We start from the raw sequence: 20,260 nt of genomic DNA on the forward strand, positions 1-20,260 counted from the left end.
GGTATTTTATTATAGCAGACTAAAACTTCTAGGACATGTTCATTTCACTAGTTCAGCAGTGGGTGCAGAGCATTGAAAAATTTTTAATGTTATTACAGCAGCCTCGGATCTGAACACAATACAGGGCAGCAGAGTGGTAAGTGCCCGCAGGCAAAGACAGGCACCGGCATGACTCTCTAGGCCAGCACCTCACTGGCTATGTGTACCTGCTGAGCACCCGAACTTGGGCCAGTCTGAATTAAGATTTGCTGTCATTGAAAAACACAGTGGATTTCAGCCACATGGTGCAAAAAGAGAATGTGAAACATCTCACTTAACTTTATATTTATACTGAACAGTGTTGTTCCAGGCAACAAGAGACCCTGGAGAAGGTGGAAGGTGGGCCCAAGGTGTGCAGTAACAGAGGTTGACCAGATGCCTGGATGGAGCTTGAGGGTGAGGTGGTGGGACCCCAAGAGCCGACCTGTTTGGAACAGGAGTGGTGGAAGTGGAGGGACCAATTCGTTTTGGAGTGGGAAGGATGACTGACGTGTCACACGTGGTTTTGATGTGCTGAAGAGTTCAAGTAACTGGTTGAACATCACCCATTAATGTGGGTCAGAGTTGTGATTTATAAACAAGGACTGATAATGGTCATCCCCCAGGGGTCACTCATCTAGCAAGGGTGCAGGGACATAAAGTTTGATCTCTTTGAGGAAACGAGAGGAATAAGAGAGACAGACTGGGAATAGTTCATGGTCTAACAATGTGAATACTGGATATAACAGTAAATATCTTACCGTTGAGATGAACAGTGCTGAATGGGTGTGCTCAGCCTCTCAGTCATGTCCAACTCTTTGCAACCCCATGGACTGTAGCCCACCAGGCTCCTTTGTCCTTGTAATGGACAAGAATACCAGAGTGGGTTGCCATTTTCTTCTCCAGGGGATCTTCCTGACCCAGGGATCAAACCCTATGTCTTACATCTCTTGTACTGGTAGGGCCATTCTTTACCACTGCATCACCTAGAAGCCTAGTGAATGTAAGTGCTACCCACATTTGGGCTAACCGACTTGGGTGAGCTGATGAGCCTGAAAGAGCTAGGAAAAAGGACCTTTAGGTACAAATGACAATACTTGGGTACTGATTAACTGGCCAAGTGCAAGAATGATTAAGACATGACTTAGCATTTGGAGTTGGGGGGACTTGGAGAAAATGGTGATGACTGCAACATACAGGGAAATTGGAGGGGCCATTAATAGAATGGATTTTGTGTTTTCCAACAGGGGCAAATAGCATTTGTGGTGGGATAATACTGTATAGCACTGTGACTCACAAGGTAGAACATACTACATGTGTACAGCCAGGATTCTGGAGGATGGCACAGGATGCTTGTATAGACCAAAGACGGCCTCTGCTTGAAGAACTAGGCTGAGTATCAGTGAAACTCTCACCCACAGCACACAGGCTGGATCCCTGTTATTCTCCATACTCTCTGACTCAACGCCTCCTCAAAGCCACCCTGGAATGCCTGTCATGCCCCCAAGTCATCAGTGATTTCCTTTAAGGAGCTACTTTGCATTTGGATAGGCATTGATATTTGAAAGAGTGTCCCTTGACATGCCTCCTGAATGGGAAACAGAGGTTGCTGCTCCAATGTGTAAAGAGCAGGTGCTTTCCTGGAGCTCTCAGCTCTACTCATTCAAAATCCTTTACCATCCTCCCAGCTCCTACAAAATGAAATCTCTATTTTTGAAGTGTATGTGACCACGTGGCTTCCATGGCCTGTTTTTTTTTTTTTTTTTTTTTCCTACCCCAGCCAATAAAGGGGTCTTCTCTTGTGGCTCAGCTGGTAAAGAATATGCCGGCAATGTGGGAGACCTGGGTTTGATCCCTGGGTTGGGAAGATCCCCTGGAGAAGGGAAAGGCTACCCACTCCAGTATTCTGGCCTGGAGAATCCCATGGACTGTATAGTCCATGGGGTCACAAAGAGTTGGACACGATTGAAAGACTCACTTCACTTCAGGGCCAACAAAGAGAGAATCCAATCGTGCATTTTTAAGGTTATGTTTTTATTGTTGCTGTTTTGGGCTTCCCTGGTGACAGAGTAGTATAGAATCTGCCTGCTGCTTCAGGAGACACTGGTTTGATCTCTGGATTGGGAAGACCCTTGGAGAAGGAAATAGCACCCACTTCAGTACTCTTGTCTAGAGAATCCCATGCACAGAGGAGCCTGGCAGGTGACAGTCCATGAGGTCACAAAGAATCAGACATGACTTAGTGCTTAACCAGTAACAACAAACAGGACCAATAAAGAGAGAATGCAGTCATCCCTTTCTCAAGGTTGTATTTTACAAATACTATGTCCTAAATATACAATATAGGCTTTTAAAAATAGACTTTTAATATTTACATTAGTTTAAGGCCTGGAACTTATTAATCTGATTTACTACTAGCTTCAGCATCACAGTATGTTAAACAAATTACATATCTAAATAAGATAAGAATGAGGAGCCTAAATGTTTTCCAACATTTTGAAATTGAAAGAGTTTTCTTTCAACTCAATGAACAGAAAATCATCCTGCTCCATAGGTACCTACAATTAAAGCTTGGAAACATTTCTGTGATGAATTCAATAGAACGAGATTGTTCTACTGAGATTGGATTAAGATTTAATAGTCTTTGGGGAAATCATTTAACCTCATGGAAATTGAACAGTTCCTTGGCTGGTGAGGCAAGTTTACATACAAAGAACTTATGAGAAACTGTAGGGAAAAGCACTCTGCAAAACAATGACGAATTTGAGAACGGTAGGGTTTGTTCTTTCAACATCACTCCCTGAAAACGATGTGGGTCAGAGGCTCCCTCACGCTCCTTTCAGAGAGTGGGATCAGGTTCAGGCATCTTACAAAAGAATCCAACGGAATGATAGCCTCTTTGCAAAGTTTTCTAAAACTTTTGAATCAATTCCCTTTATGTTCTCAGGTCACTGAGATTTGCAGACACAAACCAGAGGGGTTGAAAAGATAGTTTTTTTAGGGGAAAAAAGAGAGAGAATTTCAAAGAAATCAAGAAAAACACAATTATACCAAGAATATATACCCAAGTTAGTAATTCTTGGCTCTTCTTCACACCTGAAACTCAGACAGATTACCCTCCATCATTAGAGTTCTTGTGACAAAAACATAGAAAATAAACTACTATCCCTTATTCAGGACTGAGAAAAACTTCTTCAAATTTGGGCAAGATTTTTTTTTTTTTAATTTATGGTAATTTTTTTTTAACTTAAAAATGTGGAGTTTTAAGTTAGATTGCAGTTAGTGGAGTGATGTAGGATTTCTGAGCTCACAGCCTGAGCTCAGTTGTGCTGTGAAGCTGAATTCTTGTCCTAAAAATCAGAAGTAATTGGTGTATAGCAGTCTGCAACAGGGCCTCCAAAACTCACCTGAGAGTGACTTCTTAGAATGGCTGTTGCAGCTGTAAGTAGGAGAGGAGCATGCTCCACTAAGAGTTACTTTTGGCCAAAGCGCTTAAAGCAATTGTCAGTATTATCAAGGTCCTACCTGTCTTGATCCACCATCCACAATGAAGCATTTGACCAAGAAGTACCCGTGAGAACTGGTCCTCCAGGCTGTTCATGTCTGAGACACGCAGCTGGTGGTAGATAGACCTCATAAAGATAGAGCGAATGGTTCTAATCGAGACCATGTACTAGCCTAAGAATAAAACCCAGAGAGAGATCTGAGTGCTGAATAAGCTGGGTTTTCTGTTGAATTGGATCCAAACCACTGTGTCCAACATGTGGCCTCCAGCTTCAGGAAACTCATCTCTCTATTCAGGAACAAAGAGTAGAGAAGCAGAGCGTGCATTGGGTGCAGGCGGTCCCCCAGACTTGTGAAGAGGTCACTCTTCAGGTATTAGGTCTGCCATCTCTCACACTGAGGCCCTCTGATGACCAATTTCAAAGGCTTGAAATGTTTCAAAGTATGAAACGACCACCCACTCCAGTACTCTTGCCTGGGAAATCCCACTGGCAGAAGAGCCTGGCAGGCTACAGTCATTGGGGTCACAAAGAGTCGGACACGATTGAGTGACTGAGCCCACACACTAAGTATGAATGCAGGTGTAGAGATGAGAGCAGCAACTCCAAATGGTAGCATCAGAAGAAGAGCGCAGTGAAAGACTTACTAAAAAAATAGCTTCTTACAAGAAAAAAAAAGAAAGGCGAAAAAGAAGCCATTTGCACTAAATCAAAGCAAAGGGCGAATGAATAGGTAAGTGCATTGCCAGGAACTTCTGAAATTTTTTTGTCCTGAATGTCATCTATCACAACACAAAGGGTAAGATGCAGCTAAGCATGGACTTAGAGACGTTAGTACATGGCTCTGGACACCCTGCAAGACAGGAAACAGAAGAAAAGTCCAGGTTTTCACACAGGGCATGAGATTTGAGGGGCAGGGTGAGTGTCCTGTGACAAGACAGCAGAATAATCACCAACAGGTCAGCTCAAACCTGCAATTCCCTTAATTAGAATTCTTATCCTGCCCTGGCTGCATGAGGACGGATCACGTATGTAGGAGGAACTGAGCCTGGACGTGAGGATCAGTGTTATCAACTGTTGGGAGAAAACCTGCCCCTGACTTGGTTCCTTTGAGTCGGTCTGACGCGCCCCCTGGGGAAGATCCGGCCCCAGTCTCATGCTCTGTGATCATCCAGCTTGTTGCATGCTTCCAAGCCCACTTGGTCCTTCCAGATTCTGCTTCACTTCCAAGCCTTGGCTCACTCCCCTGGTTGCAGTCACTTCTTGCCCACATGGCATCCTCAGGTCACCCCAGAGGCTTATCTGAGACCCTTCCTAGAGATTCCTTCTGGTTCAAACCCAGAGAGAAAAGGATCCTGCTCTGCTCCTTCCCAGGATCTAAGGCATCACTGCACACAGCACCCAGGGGTTCAGGCAGAGCACATGGGTATCACTAGATGTATCACGGTACTAAGAAGGCACTGTTCATCCCTAGGTGCATTACAGTACTAAGAAGACACTGTGCATCCATTACCTCATCCTCCATCTTATCCAGGCAGGAGAATGACTGCTACTGCTATTAAATAGATGAGGAAACCCAGGCTCAGAGCTCTATAAAGTGAAAGTGAAAGTCGGTCAGTCTCCAGGCAGGGATCAAACCCAGGTCTCCCGAATTGCAGGAGGATTCTTTACCAACTGCGCCACCAGGGTAGCTCAAGAATATTGGAGTGAGTAGCCTATCTCTTCTCCAGGGGATCTTCCCAACCTAGGAATTGAACCAGGGTTTCCTGCATTGCAAGAATTCTAGAACTCAGCCTCAAACCAAACTTCTAAATGAGAGTTTTGTAAAGATTAGACAAGAAGAATTGACGGCAGCAATTTCTCAGGGATGTTTGTTTCCTTCCCGTCTGCTCCGTTACGCCCTGTGTCACACCGCAAGAATGCTCTGAGGGCGTCCATACAGAGAAGGCCACTGCTGCCAGATCCAGGTGTTTACTGGCTGCATGTGTGGGTGAGAATAACTAGAGCTCTTTTAGAAGATTTTTGGCAATTTTATCATGTGATCCTTAAGCAAAAGAAATGTGTGGCTGGAAAGACAGAGCAAAAGACAGAAGGATGTATCTACTACACACATGCAGATACAGATGTGCATGTATATACACATAAACATGTACCTATATTTGTGTGTATACACACCCCCACACACACTCCTATGCTCATCCTTCCACCTTGATCCTTAGCTTGGCCCCATCAGGTGGATGAAGAAATGATTGATTGTTAGATAAGTCTATGTAATCCTCTGCTTATAGCTATGACTATACCATGGAACTGAGAGTTCATCGAGACTCTGGCAATTCCGTTGCTGTTACATGAACCCTGCTCCTTCCTGCAGCCTCTCAGAGGTGTGGGACTCTTGTCATATTCACAGTGCACATGTTTCTCCAAATTCTAAATCCAGGGATAGAAGGAAACCTTGAGTGCAGGACCAGTGCGTTATATTCAGGAAAGGATAGTGGAGCAGTTAAAAGATGTCAGAGACACACTTATGAAGGACTCAAGCTGCTCATATTTTACATTGGTAAGTAACCAGCTGCAAGTGAACCTCAGAGGATACACTGATACAGTGAAATGAAATGTGGCCATCTGAGCACAAATGTATTTTTAGCAGGTTCTAAACTAAACACCAACCATATTTCAAATTCCTAGTTAATCTTCACCAACTATTTAAACTATTTAAAATTGAATACATGTCTTGGGCTGTGCTAAGTCACTTCAGTCATGTCCGACTTTTTGTGATCCTTTGGACTGTAGCCCGCCAGGCTCCTCTGTCCACGGGATTCTCCAGGCAAGAATACTGGAGTGGGTTGCCATGTCCTTCTCTAGGGGATCTTCCTGACTCAGGGGTTGAACCTGTGTTGCTTACATCTCTGCATTGGCAGGTTGATTCTTCACCACTAGCGCCAGCTGGGAAGTTAAGAATATATGTCTCCAGTTCAGTTCAGTTCAGTCGCTCAGTCGTGTCCGACTCTTTGCAACCCCATGAACCACAGCACACCAGGCCTCTCTGTCCACCACCAACTCCCAGAGTTCACCCAAACCCATGTCCATTGAGTCGCTGATGCCATCCAACCATCTCATCCTCTGTTGTCCCCTTCTCCTCCTGTCTTCAATCTTTCCCAGCATCAGGGTATTTTCCAATGAGTCAGCTCTTTGCATCAGGTGGCCAAAGTATTGGAGTTTCAGCTTCAACATCAGTCCTTCCAATGAACACCCAGGACTGATCTCCTTTGGGATGGACTGTTTGGATCGCCTTGCAGTCCAAGGGACTCTCAAGAGTCTTCTTCAACACTACAGTTCAAAAGCATCAATTCTCTGGCGCTCAGCTTTCTTCACAGTCCAACTCTCACATCCATACATGACCACTGGAAAAACCATAGCCTTAACTAGATGGACCTTTGTTGACAAAGTAATGTCTCTGCTTTTTAATATATGTCTTAAAAGATTTTAAAACAAACACACATGTAGATATCTTTAGCTGTATCTCTGCCTATGAAACACACATGTGTGAGTGTGTATGAGGTGAGTGTGGTGATCACTTAAAATGTAGAGAAGCTATACAAACCCAGCTGGGCTGGTGGACTCAGAGCCATTTGCTTTAGCATAAATGCTGCTTATGGAAGCCTGCTTGGCAGGATCCCAAGTCAGGAAAAGGGACCACGGTTGTCTCAGAAGCAGAAGGCATCCTGCTGTTTCACCATCTTGGGTTACAAGGATCCCTGGGTGATAGACAAATTTAGAATGCATTTGTAAACTGCAGTTCATTGTAAGATGCTAATCGGTCCTTGCTGAACTTTCCCAGTGGGCATATTTCCACTGCAGTATGGGAATTGACAGTTACATTCTTTTATAGACTGGTCACTTTTCCCAAGAGTATTTGAAGTTCAGGCTCAGAACCCTGGATTATCCAATTTTCCGTCCACAAGGAAGAATTCTATAATAGCCCTTCAGACATCTATTTCCCAAGCTTCTGTTTGTCAGCTCAGCTGAGGTCTCAGTGAGAATCCCATGAAGATATTTCAGAGGTCACTCACTTGCTGGGTTTCAAGTTCCCAGAACTTTTAAGTGAGGTGAGGAAACTAATTTCATGCTTCTACATTTTATTGGAAGTTTTCATATTTTTATTGAAAAATCAGTCCAGTTATATGTTTATTATTAACATCAGGTAAGCCCTTACTCTCTACCCTTGCCCATCAGTAGGTTTTACCTACATAAGTTTGTTATCTGGGGTGGTTTACATTCTTCTGTACATGGTGGTTCCTGGGTGCCTAGCAAGTCCCTAGTATGTATTAGGCTTGAGTGCAAGTGTGTGTTCAGTCACTTCAGTAGCGTCCAGCTCTGGGCAACCCCATGGACTGTAGCCCACCCAGTCCTCTGTCCATGGGATTTTCCAGGAAGAACACTGAAGTGGGCTGCCACTTCCTCCTCCAGGGGATCTTCCTGACCCAGGGATCAAACCCGCATCTCTAGTGTCTCCTGTATTGCAGGCAGATTCTTTACTGCTGAGCCACCAGGGAAGCCCAGATATTGGCCTTCTGCTGGTTGAGTAAATGAGCATGATATTAACCTACTTGTGGATGTCCTGCTGTTGGCCCATTTGATAGATGAGGAAATGAAATTATAATAAGTATTTTGATTCACTTGCCCAAAGCCACACAGCCTGGAAGCTGTCAAGCTGGGGTTTGAACCCAGTCTGTCAGACATCCAGAGGTCTGTTCATGAGAACGTTGAAAAAAATCCCTGTGCTTCTCCAGGAATGAGGGTCTGGGGGAGGTGACAGGCTGACCCCTGCTTCCCTAGCATCCAGTGAGGACAGGTAACATGTAAAGGTGTCTGGAGGCGCATAATCTGACAGGCATCTTTGCATTGAGGCTGTGTCATCAGCTCTCCCCAAATCCCGTGTCTGGAGCAAAGTACCTTGTCTGCCAACTGCTCTTCCTGCTGCTGAAACAGCTCCGTGCGTTTTGTATTAATCCCTTTGAACTCAATCAGTGAGGGAAGCTGCCAGGATCAGTGCAGGTCTTAGAAAACAGATCAGAGCAGCAACACTGTGTGAGGAAATAGGAATAATAAATAATAATAATAAAATCTGCAGGGAAAGTGAAGTGTGGCACATTCATATTCTATTCCCCCCATAACAGATCACAATAAATTCAGTGGCTTAAACAACTAATTTACTGCAATACAGTTCTGTGGGCCAGACACATGGGTCACTGGGATAACTCAAGGTGTCAGCAGGCTGACTCCTTTCCCCAGGGTCTTCATTTTTTATTGCTTCTAAGAGTCACTCGGGTTTCCCTGGTGGCTCAGCTGGTAAAGAAATTTGCCTGCAATGCAGGAGACCTGAGTTTGATCCTTGGGTTGGAAAGATCCCCTGGAGGAGGGCATGGCAACCCACTTCCAGTATTCTTGCCTGGAGAATCCCACGGACAGGGGAGCCTGGTGGGCTATAGTCCATGGGGTCACAAAGAGTCAGACACGACTGAATGAACTAAGCACAGCACAGCACAGCAAGAGTCTCAGAATCTTTGGTTCGTGGACTTTTTGTCCATTCTCAAAGTTGCCAAGCAGAGTTTCTCTAACTATTTCTCTTGTCACACCTCTTTCTCTGGTCTTATCTGAGAGAAACCATAATTCAAGGGATTCAATTAGGCTCAGTGGGATATTCCAGGGTCATCTCCCCATCTTCTTCACTTCAGTAACATCTGCAAAGTCCTTCCGGCATGTGAAGTTCTGGGAACCAAGATGTACTCATCTTTGGGGACTACTATTCTGCCTGCACCATATGGCTCTGTCTTAGACTTGATGTCAGCCAGGAGATTAAAGCAGCCCCCAAGGCTTCAGGGTGAAGACTTTTCTGGCTAGTGGTGCAGCTGATAACTGGGATTGGGAGGCTGACCCGATGTGAAGTCTTGTGAAAGAAGGTTTCACTCGTATTCATCTAGGATGATGACCTCTTACCTGCTCATAAAAGCCCTGGATGCAACAGGGCTATTTTGGAATAAGTGTTGCAAACACTAAGAAGCATAGAGCTATACATAGAAGCTATTTGTAAACTTTTTAAACTTTTATTTATTTTTAAATTGTAGGATGGTTGCTTTATGATATTGGGCTGGTTGCTGCCATACATCAACATGAATCAACCATAGGTATGCGTATGTCTCTAACTCTTGAGCCTCCTTCCACCTTCCACCTGATCCCACACTTCCAGGTGGTCACAGCACACTGGGTTTGAGCTCCCTGCATCACACAGCAAATTCCACTGGCTATCCATTTTACAGGCTTCACTGGTGGCTCAGCAGTTAAGAATCCACCTGCAGTGCAGGAGCTGCAAGAGACCTGGCTTTGATCCCTGGGTCAGGAAGATCCCCTGGAGGAGGTTATGGCAACCTATTCCAATATCCTGTCTGGAGAATCCTGTTAATAGAGGAGCCTGGCAGGCTACAGTCCATGGTGTCACAAGGAGTTGGGTACAACTGAAGCGACTTAGTACGCACATCCATTTTACATTTGGTAAAGTATTTATTTCAATGAACAGATAAAGAAGTTCTGGTACATATATACAATGGAATATTACTCAAGCCATAAAAAGGAACACATTTGAGTCCGTTCTAATGAGGTGGATGAACCTAGAGCCTAAGAGAAAAGCAAATATCATATATTAATGCATATATATAGACTCTAGAAGGATGGTACTGATCAACCTATTTGCTGGGTAACAATAGAGACTTGAACACGGTAAACATTTGATTTTATTGTATTTTTCCCTTTCGTTCTCTCCTGTCTATGACAGCCATGATCTAATATTTCACCTAGTTCCCTATCCTGTCAGCTTTTCCCAAAACCCAAGAAGGTAAAAGAGAGCCTGCACTGTTCATGCCCCTCAGAGTTCCCAGAACTCTGGGAAATTCTTACAACCACAGTTGCTGGTAAAGTTGCCTTTCCAGGCCAGGGGCAGTGATCAGGGTCGTGATGTGCTTGTCAGTTTCTGTGGTGTGAATATTCTCACTCTATTTGATTTTATGTTCCCCACGTTTGAAATCAGTTCAGAGTTGTATTTAAGCTACTGTCTCTCATGAGCTTTAGCATGTGGCTCCAGCATACCAAGGGACCAACCCACTTTTCTCAGTAGCCTCAATCTTTTTCTTTTCTCTGACTTGGGACATCCTGTAATCAAAATTGTAGTTTTTTCCATCCTAAGAAAGCATACTTTTCTTTGTGTGTGTGTTAGTTGCTCAGTTGTGTCTGACTCTTTGCAACCCCATGGATTATATCTTGCCAGGCTTCTCAGTCCTCGGAATTTTCCAGGCAAAAATACTGGAGTGGTTGCCATTTCCTTCTCCAGGGGATCTTTCCCAGCCAGGGATCGAACCCATGTCTTGCATTGGCAAGTGGGTTCTTAACCATCTGAACCACCAGGAAAACCCTTAAAACCATGCACTGGATCACTCCAGACCAACACTCTTCCCTTCTCCATCTGCTCCATGCCCTGGGAATCTACCTGTTTTTGAACGAGTTTAGTCGATGGGAATCAGAGGGAGGGAAGGAAGAGGGCTCGGGATATGCCTATTCCCTTTCCGGTTTCCATAGTCCAGCCAATTCCTCCATTAAAACCTGCAGCTGCTGGTGGAGGCCCTTCTCCTCACCAGTCTCTTGGTTTCATTAAACATTCTCCAGTCTTGGGGATGGCAGGGCCCACTGCGAAAATCTCCAGCTATGACTTTTCCCACTCCCTTTTTACACCTTTGTAAAAATGCCTTCATTAAATTATTTGAAAAACAATCACGTTTAATATTCTTTCTCTCTTCCATTAGGACCCACGCTGAGCTAGTGCTGACTTCAGTCCTTGTGTCCACATTTTTAATGATGGTCCCCACACCCGAAGAAGGTTGCTGGTTCCTCATCTTGAAATCAGTATCTTACTTTTACAGCCATTTTCTCTTTACTGAAGCTGATTCCTCTGAGATCCTCACACCTTTATTACTGAAATACCCATAGGTCACATTGCAATCCTGACTCTGGATATTTGGTAGTGACTTTCTGTTGGCTCTCTGTAGGCTTATGATACAACATCTGATTTAAAACAAAACTTTTCCCCTTGGAGTTCTTGGCTTGTGCTTCATTTTGGCTTAACGTACAGCCTTTTTGACTGTCCCTGGGGTTTTATCCATCCCTCTGTTGTCTCCAGAAGGTCACGTCTATGAAAATAAGGCTTACACTTGTGCCTCTAGACCCTCCTTCATGGGCAACCCCCCGTGTATGTTGAAGGCCCCACTTAAAATTGCCGTGTGAAACCCTGCATCTTTTCTTACTCCAGGACAAGCTCAACATGCCCTGCCCAATCCAGGCCCTTGTCTAGGCTTCCCCTTGACCTGTCCAAGGGGCCACTGTGCTTTAATGACCCTCTAATGCCCCAAAGAGAAGCTATTCATTTCTTAAAGGGATATTCAAAACCGTGGGAGGAAAATTAAGCTAAGCTATCTGAAAGCTTCACTTATTTGGCATTTTGTTTAAACGAGGTTCCCCCCCTCCTTGTTTTATATATATTCCTATCATCAAGCCAAGCAAGCCATGGGTACATTTTAACCTGTTACTTAAATGCTTTAGTTTTGCATCCTTGGTTATACTATAGTATCTATTCTTTTGAATTTTTTTTTTCTGTTAAATGAGAATCTACTCTGTAAAAATGCATATCATTGAGCTAGGAGAGATTCATGTCTCTCAGCACCTCATGCTCACAAAGGAAATAAGAAGGCAGATCAGTTCTTTCAAGTCAGGAGAACTCCCTTGGACCGGGGCGGAGGGCAGTTGGGAAAAAGGGGATGCCTGTGAATCATCTCTTTCTATCAGGAGACCAAGCTAATGCAACTGAACGTGACTTTGCCAGCATCTGCACTGAACAGCAGCCCACTAGGGCTTTATATTAATGACATGACACAGTGTCATAAAGTCAGACAGAATTATATTTCCATTTTGCATATTTTTATTTGATAAAATAGGTCATAAAAATAGGTTGTAGATGAAACTTGAAGCAATTATCGAAGCTGGAGGGATGCCTCTAAGGATTCCTATCAGATTCTCTGTTTTCAATCTGTAGCTTCCATTCATGGGGGAAAACCAGGACACAGTCCGGTAGAATAAATCTGATGAGCTGCTTCTGAATACACGTGCAGCAAAGACAGAATCCCCGGGCATAGCTCAGCAACCGGGGTGGAACTCCTCTCATCGTTTCCTGTTCTACTTTCCAACTTTCTGAACTTCCCTCCCCCCTGACTTTTCCAATGTATATTGTGAAGCGATAGAAATACAGTCAAAACAGCCACGTAATGGCAGTGCTTTAAATCACCGTCCCCAACCTTTTTGACACTAAGGATCAGTTTCATGGCAGACAGCTTTTCCACGAACCAGGAGGAGTGGTGGAGCGGTTTAGGGATGATTCAAGGGCATTACATCTATTGTGCACTTTATTTCTAGTATTATTGCATCAGCTTCACCTCAGATCATCCGGTGTTAGATACCAGAGTTTGGGGATCATTGCTGTAAATCATGAAATGATTCTGTGTTTTCAACATACACCAAAAAAATCACAAGGCAGTAAAAGAAACTTTGTACATCTGAGCATGACATTTATTTCTTATTTCTTTTAAGATTTACTTGTATTTGTATATTTGGCCGCACCAGGTCTTAGTTGAGGAAGGTAGGATCTTCGATATTCACTGCGGCATGCAGAGTCTTTAGTTCCAGCATGTGAGATCTAGTTACCTGATCAGGGGTCGAAGTCAGGACCCCTGCCTTGTGAGCTTTGCGTCTTAGCCACCGGACCACCAGGGAAGTCCTGGCCATGGAGTCTGTGATGGCTGCTCACCACTGGCTGTATCCCTGCCCCCTTACTGTACTTTATAAGGATGGAGACAGCCTCACCCCCACATATGCCACTCAGGGTAAGAGCTCGCTGACATAGTTCACGACATGCTGCCCAAGCTGACCCTGGGCTGCAGAGCCTGCTGGCAGCCGGAGAACAGAAGGGCCCACTGTTGTAGCAAGGCCCCAGTCTCTCCCTGGTTCAGTACTCTACTCATCAGCAGTATCAGGGAGGGCCAGCACCAGGCGCATCAGGATTATAAATAAGTCACAGTCCTCCCCACCCACATGCAGACGCATCCTGAACCAAACAGAAAGTAGAAGTCGGTAATGCTTTGTATGTTGGATAGCTTTTCTGTTTTACAAAGTATCAATAAGTACTTGTATGCATAGTAAGTTGCTCAGTCATGTCTGACTCTTGGGGACTCTGGGGACTGTAGCCTGCCAGACTCCTTTGCCCATGGGATTTCCCAGGCAAGAATACTAAAGCAGGTTGCCATTTCTTTCTTCAGGGGATCTTCCCAACCAAGGATCAAACCTGCATCTCTGGCATTGGCAGGCGGATTCTTTACCCCTGAGCCACCTGGGAAACCCAGTAAGGTACTTGTTAGCATGAAAAACTTAGTTTACTTATATTAATATAATATTTAGAACATTTATGTTCAAACCATATCATTTTCAAGTCTAGTCTTGAATTATTTGTTTATAAATTAAGGCAATCAAATAAATCTCAAAATTTTCTAGAAGATGCTCATATTAATATTAATAAATCAAAACACCTTAAAATAACAAAACATAAATGCTTTTGCATTTTTAGTGAACTGAGTGAAAATCACTCAGTCATGTCTGACTCTTTGTGACCCCATGGACTATGCAGTCCATGGAATTCTCTAGCCCAGAGTACTGGAGTGGGTAGCCTTTCCCTTCTCCAGGAGATCTTCCCAACCCAGGGATCGAACCCAGGTCTCCCACATTTCAGGCAGATTCTTTACCAGCTCAGCCACAAGGGCTGTAACCTTATTTTTTTAATTTTTACTTTACATTGGAGCTTAGTTGATTAACGATGCTGTTAGTTTCTGATGTGTGACAAGGTGGTTCAGTTTTACATATACGTTTATCTATTCTTTTACAGATTCTTTTCCCATTTAGGTTTTTATAAAATATGCTGCTCGGGAAAATATTTTAAACTTAAATTTCCTTTAAAGTGATTACTTTTAGTTAAAGAAGATGTATGTAGTACCTCCTCAAGAGGTATTAATGTGACTTGATGTGTTAGAGGACAAACAAATGAGCTGAACAGCCCTTGTTCTCCATCGAGTCCTAATGTGGGCAATAAGCCAGACACTACAAAAATGAGTGTCAGGAGTGAGTGTTTGGGAGAATGGAGTGAGCATGCTATCAGATCTTCATGGAGCGTCTGTCACTTGAGCTGCCTTTGAACTACAATGACACTAGGAATAGAAAACAGATTCCTCCTGACCTAAGTGAGTAGAGCTGTGAACAATCATGGGACTCTTCAGAAAATACGTACATTCTTGGTTCTTGGAAGAAATATTTTGAGTCAAAGTTGGAGAAACAAGAAAGCCAGGAAAAAAAGCATGACATAGACATCGGTCTAAGGGTAGAGGGTCGGATGGATGTTACAGTTTCCCAAAAAGCCCCGTTTTATTAGATTTATGACATAATCCATCAGGATTCAGTTTTATTAATTTCTGAAGAGCATTTAATGAATGCAGTAATAATTTACACTTGGCTTATGTTTTTCTTTCATTATTTCCACAAGGGCACAAATTCACTTAGGGGAGAAACAATAAAAACGTTAACACAATTTATGACGACCATGGGAACATGTATAGTAATTATTCTTTTCGAAACATGGCTAAAGAAGAGCTACAAAATTATTTTCCCTCTCCACATCTAGAATTTCGTAGGAAATTATTTTTCCCTGTTTTCCAAAGGGAGAATTTATTTTTCAGGCTAAAAATAAATGCCAGATGTCAGACTGAATTAGGGTACATCACCTGACTTCATGTTGTAATCCCATGCTCATCTCCCATGTTGCAAGTTTTTGGTCCCCCTTCAAGCATGAATTGCCCAGGGAAAGAAGGAGGCTAACTGTGTTTATTGTAGTCAAATTTGATTTTTGTTTTCTATGAGATGACTAAGAATTAAGGGTTTACTTTAAAGGAGAGAGAGAAGTTTCTTAGGCAGGAGTGTGACTTTGACTGAGTTGCATTTTTGGAAGATAATTCTGGAGTCAGAGATCAAGATCGAGAGGACAATCCACCAACACCCAAGGGCAAAGGAACTGCTTTGTGGGACCGTGTGCTGCTCGGTAGATGGAGGAACAGGAGGAGACGTTTTCAAAGGAAGAACCCAGAGGACTTGATGACCCCAAAAGGAAGCAGTAGTAAAGAATCAGCGTCTCTTCTTTCTATTGTGGGTTTACAAAATTAATTAGCAAAAACTCGTTGAATATCGTTATTTGTGATTCACTAGGGCTAATTTTCAGTACTCATGTATGGATGTGAGAGTTGGACTATAAAGAAAGCTGAGCACCAAAGAATTGATGTTTTTGAACTGTGGTGTTGGAGAAGACTCTTGAGAGTCCCTTGGACTGCAAGGATATCCAACCAGTCCGTCCTAAAGGAGATCAGTCCTGAATAGTCATTGGAAGGACTGATGCTGAATCTGAAGCTCCAATACCATGGCCACCTAATGAAAAGAACTGACTCGTTGGAAAAGACCCTGATGCTGGGAAAGAATGAAGGTGGGAGGAGAAGGGGACGACAGAGGATGAGATGGTTGGATGGCATCACCGACTCGATGGACATGAGTTTGAGTAAGTCCCAGGAGTTGGTGATGGAAAGGGAGGCCTGGAGTGCTGCAGTCCATGGGGTCACAAAGAGTCAGACATGACTGAGTGGCTGAACTGAATTGAACTGAGGGCTAATCTCATATCTTATCGATAATAAAATACAAGTGTTCTAATATTTTTTTCCTCATTTGCATGGTATTGTTGACATTTGATCAGAATGGCAAACATAGATGAATCTGAAAATCCCCATAAACGATTGACCTACAGAGCAGTGTGGTTAAGCCAGGTCCCTCTGATCTGTCTGTACCCAGAGCATCTCCAGGGCCCCCACCCAGCACAGCACCAAGCCACACCACGGCCACCTTCACCTGATGTGCAGGTGAAGGGCTGGTTGATGCCACATAGAGAAAGAGAAGCTAGGTTTTCGTAATCCAGAAAACCTTAATTTCTATCTCTCATCTTATTTAAGTGTTCAAGGCTCAAATCAAGTCTCTCTCTTGATAACTACTTAACTTACTAGATTACATGAACATTTAATCCTGCCAGTGGCTCTTCTTAAAATTTTATGAATCAATCAAAAAATAAAGAGTGTCAAATCAGCTTATAGTTTTTCATATAAACTGTCCTTAATAATCTATAATGTAGTACCTTTTAAGCTAGTTAGATTACTAGTGGTCATATGAGTACATAAAATGACCTTACAAGCCAACTTCCAGTTTTTTTAATTAATAGAAGTATTTTTTATATTTCTAATAATGCTGGAATGAGGAAACTAAAGCTATCATTATTTTAGGTTTACTGATTAAATAGCCTGGCAATCTGAATGAGTCAACTAAAAACTAGAATGATAAATTTATTAAAGTAGCTAATTAAAGGAAAAAACAGAAAGCTAGTCGTTTGTATCCATACAATAGTGACTATCTTATAATAAAGCACATATTAAGTACTTTTGGAAGTTTAAAAAGTTAACTATTAATATCATATTATGGAAAAATATAAAAAAAGGAACAGCTCACAAGAGTAATATTTGCTCTCTTGACTTTTAGAAAAGACAGAAAAATCTACAGAAATAAAATGAAGTGAAAAGACCAACAGCAGTTTGGAAACATTTGCCTCAAGTGGTTTGGATAAAGAGCCATTATTAATAATACGGGGACTTCCCTGGTGGCTCAGATGGTAAAGAATCTGCCTGCAATGCGAGAGACCTGGGTTCAATTCCTGGGTCTGGAAGATCCCTTGGAGGAGGGCATGGCAACTCACCCTTGTATTCTTGCCTAGAGAATCCCCATGGACAGAGGAGCCTGGTGGGCTACAGTCCATGGGGTCACAAAGAGTCAAACGTACTGAGAGACTAAAGCACAGCATTAATAATATATAAAACTGCACTGGAGTTAGGAGAAAAGCTTCAGGATGCCATTTATAAAATGAGTAAGTTGTAAAGTATTTTATAACTTGTAAAAAAAATAACTTTAGGATGCTGATACGAGATGAAAGCAAGGCAGCTGTTTATTGCAGGCATCACGATGAACCCATCACCATGGAGTCAGTACGACAGCACATGGGAAGAGCTCTGCAGATGCCCAAAGACTGTGAACTCTCCAGGAATCTCTTAAGAATTTATAAGATGGGAGTTTCCCAGATGTGAAGAACCAAGTCACCCCAGCTGAGCTACCAATGATAGCAAACAATTTCAAGTATTCTAAACAGCTGATGTTAGAGGGAAGTAGATACTTCACTAAGTTGGTTAATATAAATATATTATATATATATATATATAATTATTTGTATCACATCTCTTTCCATAGAATACTTGAGGCTGCCTAAAATTAAAGAAATATCTGTTAAAATAGTAAAATATGTATAAAGCAAAAAAACACTAAGGAAAAGGCATACAAAGTTCACATGAGAGTTGGCATTATTTCTATGAATACATTTTAGATGGGGTTTAGAAGCCTATGGATGTCTTAGGCAAGAAAGAAAATAGAAATATATACAGAATTCCAGTTATGAGAAGAACACCCCGAGTACTAGGTGACCAAAGAGTTTCCTTCCTCCTAAGTTCCAAAATGACGTCCTTAAACAGAAGTTGGACACTGTGTCATGAGGAACAGTTATGTTACTGTATACAGGTGCCCGGATGATCCAGTTAGGAACAGACACAGGATGATGCGTGAAGAGGTGTGTGAAAGTGAGAGATTTATAGCACCCATAGGCCCTAGAGCAGGGGCAAAGCAGGGCACAGCAGGGCATGTTGGGGCATAGCAGGGCACAGCAGGGTGTGCTGGGGGCATAGCAGGGCACAGCAGGGCACACTGCAGCATAGCAGGGCACAGCAGGGTGTGCTGGGGCATAGCCTGGCATGCTGGAGCATAGCAGGGCACAGCAGGGCACGCTGGGGGCATAACAGGTCATGCTGGGGCATATCAGGGCATGCTGGGGCATAACAGGGCACACTGGGGAAGAGCAGGGCATGCTGGGGCATAGCAGGGCACAGCAGGGTGCGCTGGGGACCATGCAGAGGGGACGTCTGGCAGGTTGGGGCCAAGAGCAAGGCCCTATGGGCAAGGATGTTTTTGCAGGTCAGTGTAGAATACAAAAGAAAAACGAATCATAACATATTTAGCACAGTGTCTCATAGAAAAGCTTATTTTAAATGGTGACTATTATTTTAGAAGTTATTGACGTATTTTTGGTGGATTGTACTTTTTATTTTGCTGGTGGTGCAAGGATTCAAGTGATCTTGTGTCTTTAGTTTTTTTAAAAAATTTATTTATTTTTAAAATTAATTTATTTATTTTAATTGGAGGCTAATTACTTTACAATATAGTACTTTTATATTTGTATAGAATTTAAGCAGTATGGGCCAGTAGGAATTCTCCCTCCAGAGTGGAAGAAATAATTTAGGCAAACTCACATAAGAAACATCTTTAAATTAATTAAAACTCTCTTTCAGCAGTTTGTGTAACTATTTTAAGTATTGAACGTCAATGAAGGAAATAAAAGTTTAACTTGACTGGAAAAAAAGTTAAAAAAAAAGGTGTGTGTGAATATCACTGGTCACAGTCAGGTGAGGACAGTAAGGGAACTTGGATGAAGGCCAGCCTCACGACCCCTGTGGACCCGGTCACCCATCAGGGGCTCTCACAGCCTGTTTTTGGGGTGCTAAGGCAGCAGGCCTATGCACAATTTAAACCTTACAGTGCAAACCTGGAGGACATGAGCCCGTGTAACAACTGAGTAGCCCGGGTACTTTCCACCTTTCCGTGGGAATGTGTTTCTAAGAAGGTGATTCAGATGAACATCATCCTTAGTTTGGAAACACATCCGAAGAATCAAGAGGTCCTCACACAACACAGCACATCCCTAGTCTCGGACCCGGGAGGTCACATCACCAGAGCAGAAAGGAGGGGCCTCAGACATGTGACCTGCTTCATTTCCTTGTGACAGTGGAAAAACCCAACAAAGTCTCCAGATTAAGGGACTGTTTCTTTGCTTTTGTAAGGTAGAAAGTGAAAGTGTCTGGCACTCAGTCCTGTCCGACTCTCTGCGACCCTGTGGACCGTTTTGTAAGGTAGCCACAGACAATTTTTGTTTACTTTGATAAATGTATAATGTGCAAAAACTAAAAAGCATGACACCCACCCCCAGGCTAATCTGGACCCAGTATTAATAGCACAGTGGGTTGACGTGTTGTGTGTGTTGGCCTGCTGTGTCTTTTCCATCTCTGTGTTTGTTTTAAGTACTGAACTTCAGTGAGAGAAATAAATAACTTTACCAAAAAAGGCAAAAGGTGTGTGTGTGTGAATGTCACTAGGTCACAGTCAGGTGAGGACAAGAAGGGAACTTGTGGAAGGACATGTGTAAGTTGAGTTCTCAGCTGCAATGATTTGTTTAGTAATACTTGAACATAAGGCCAGAGCTACGGGCCTCGCCCAGGGGTGGTGAAGTCATGCATGCTTGATCTTGCAGCTGAGAAGTTCCAGCTCGCACCCCTGGAGCTCCCCATGCCTTGACCTTAACCTGT

Source organism: Bubalus kerabau, chromosome 18 (assembly GCF_029407905.1).
Source record: "Bubalus kerabau isolate K-KA32 ecotype Philippines breed swamp buffalo chromosome 18, PCC_UOA_SB_1v2, whole genome shotgun sequence".
NCBI classification, from domain to species: domain Eukaryota; kingdom Metazoa; phylum Chordata; class Mammalia; order Artiodactyla; family Bovidae; genus Bubalus; species Bubalus kerabau.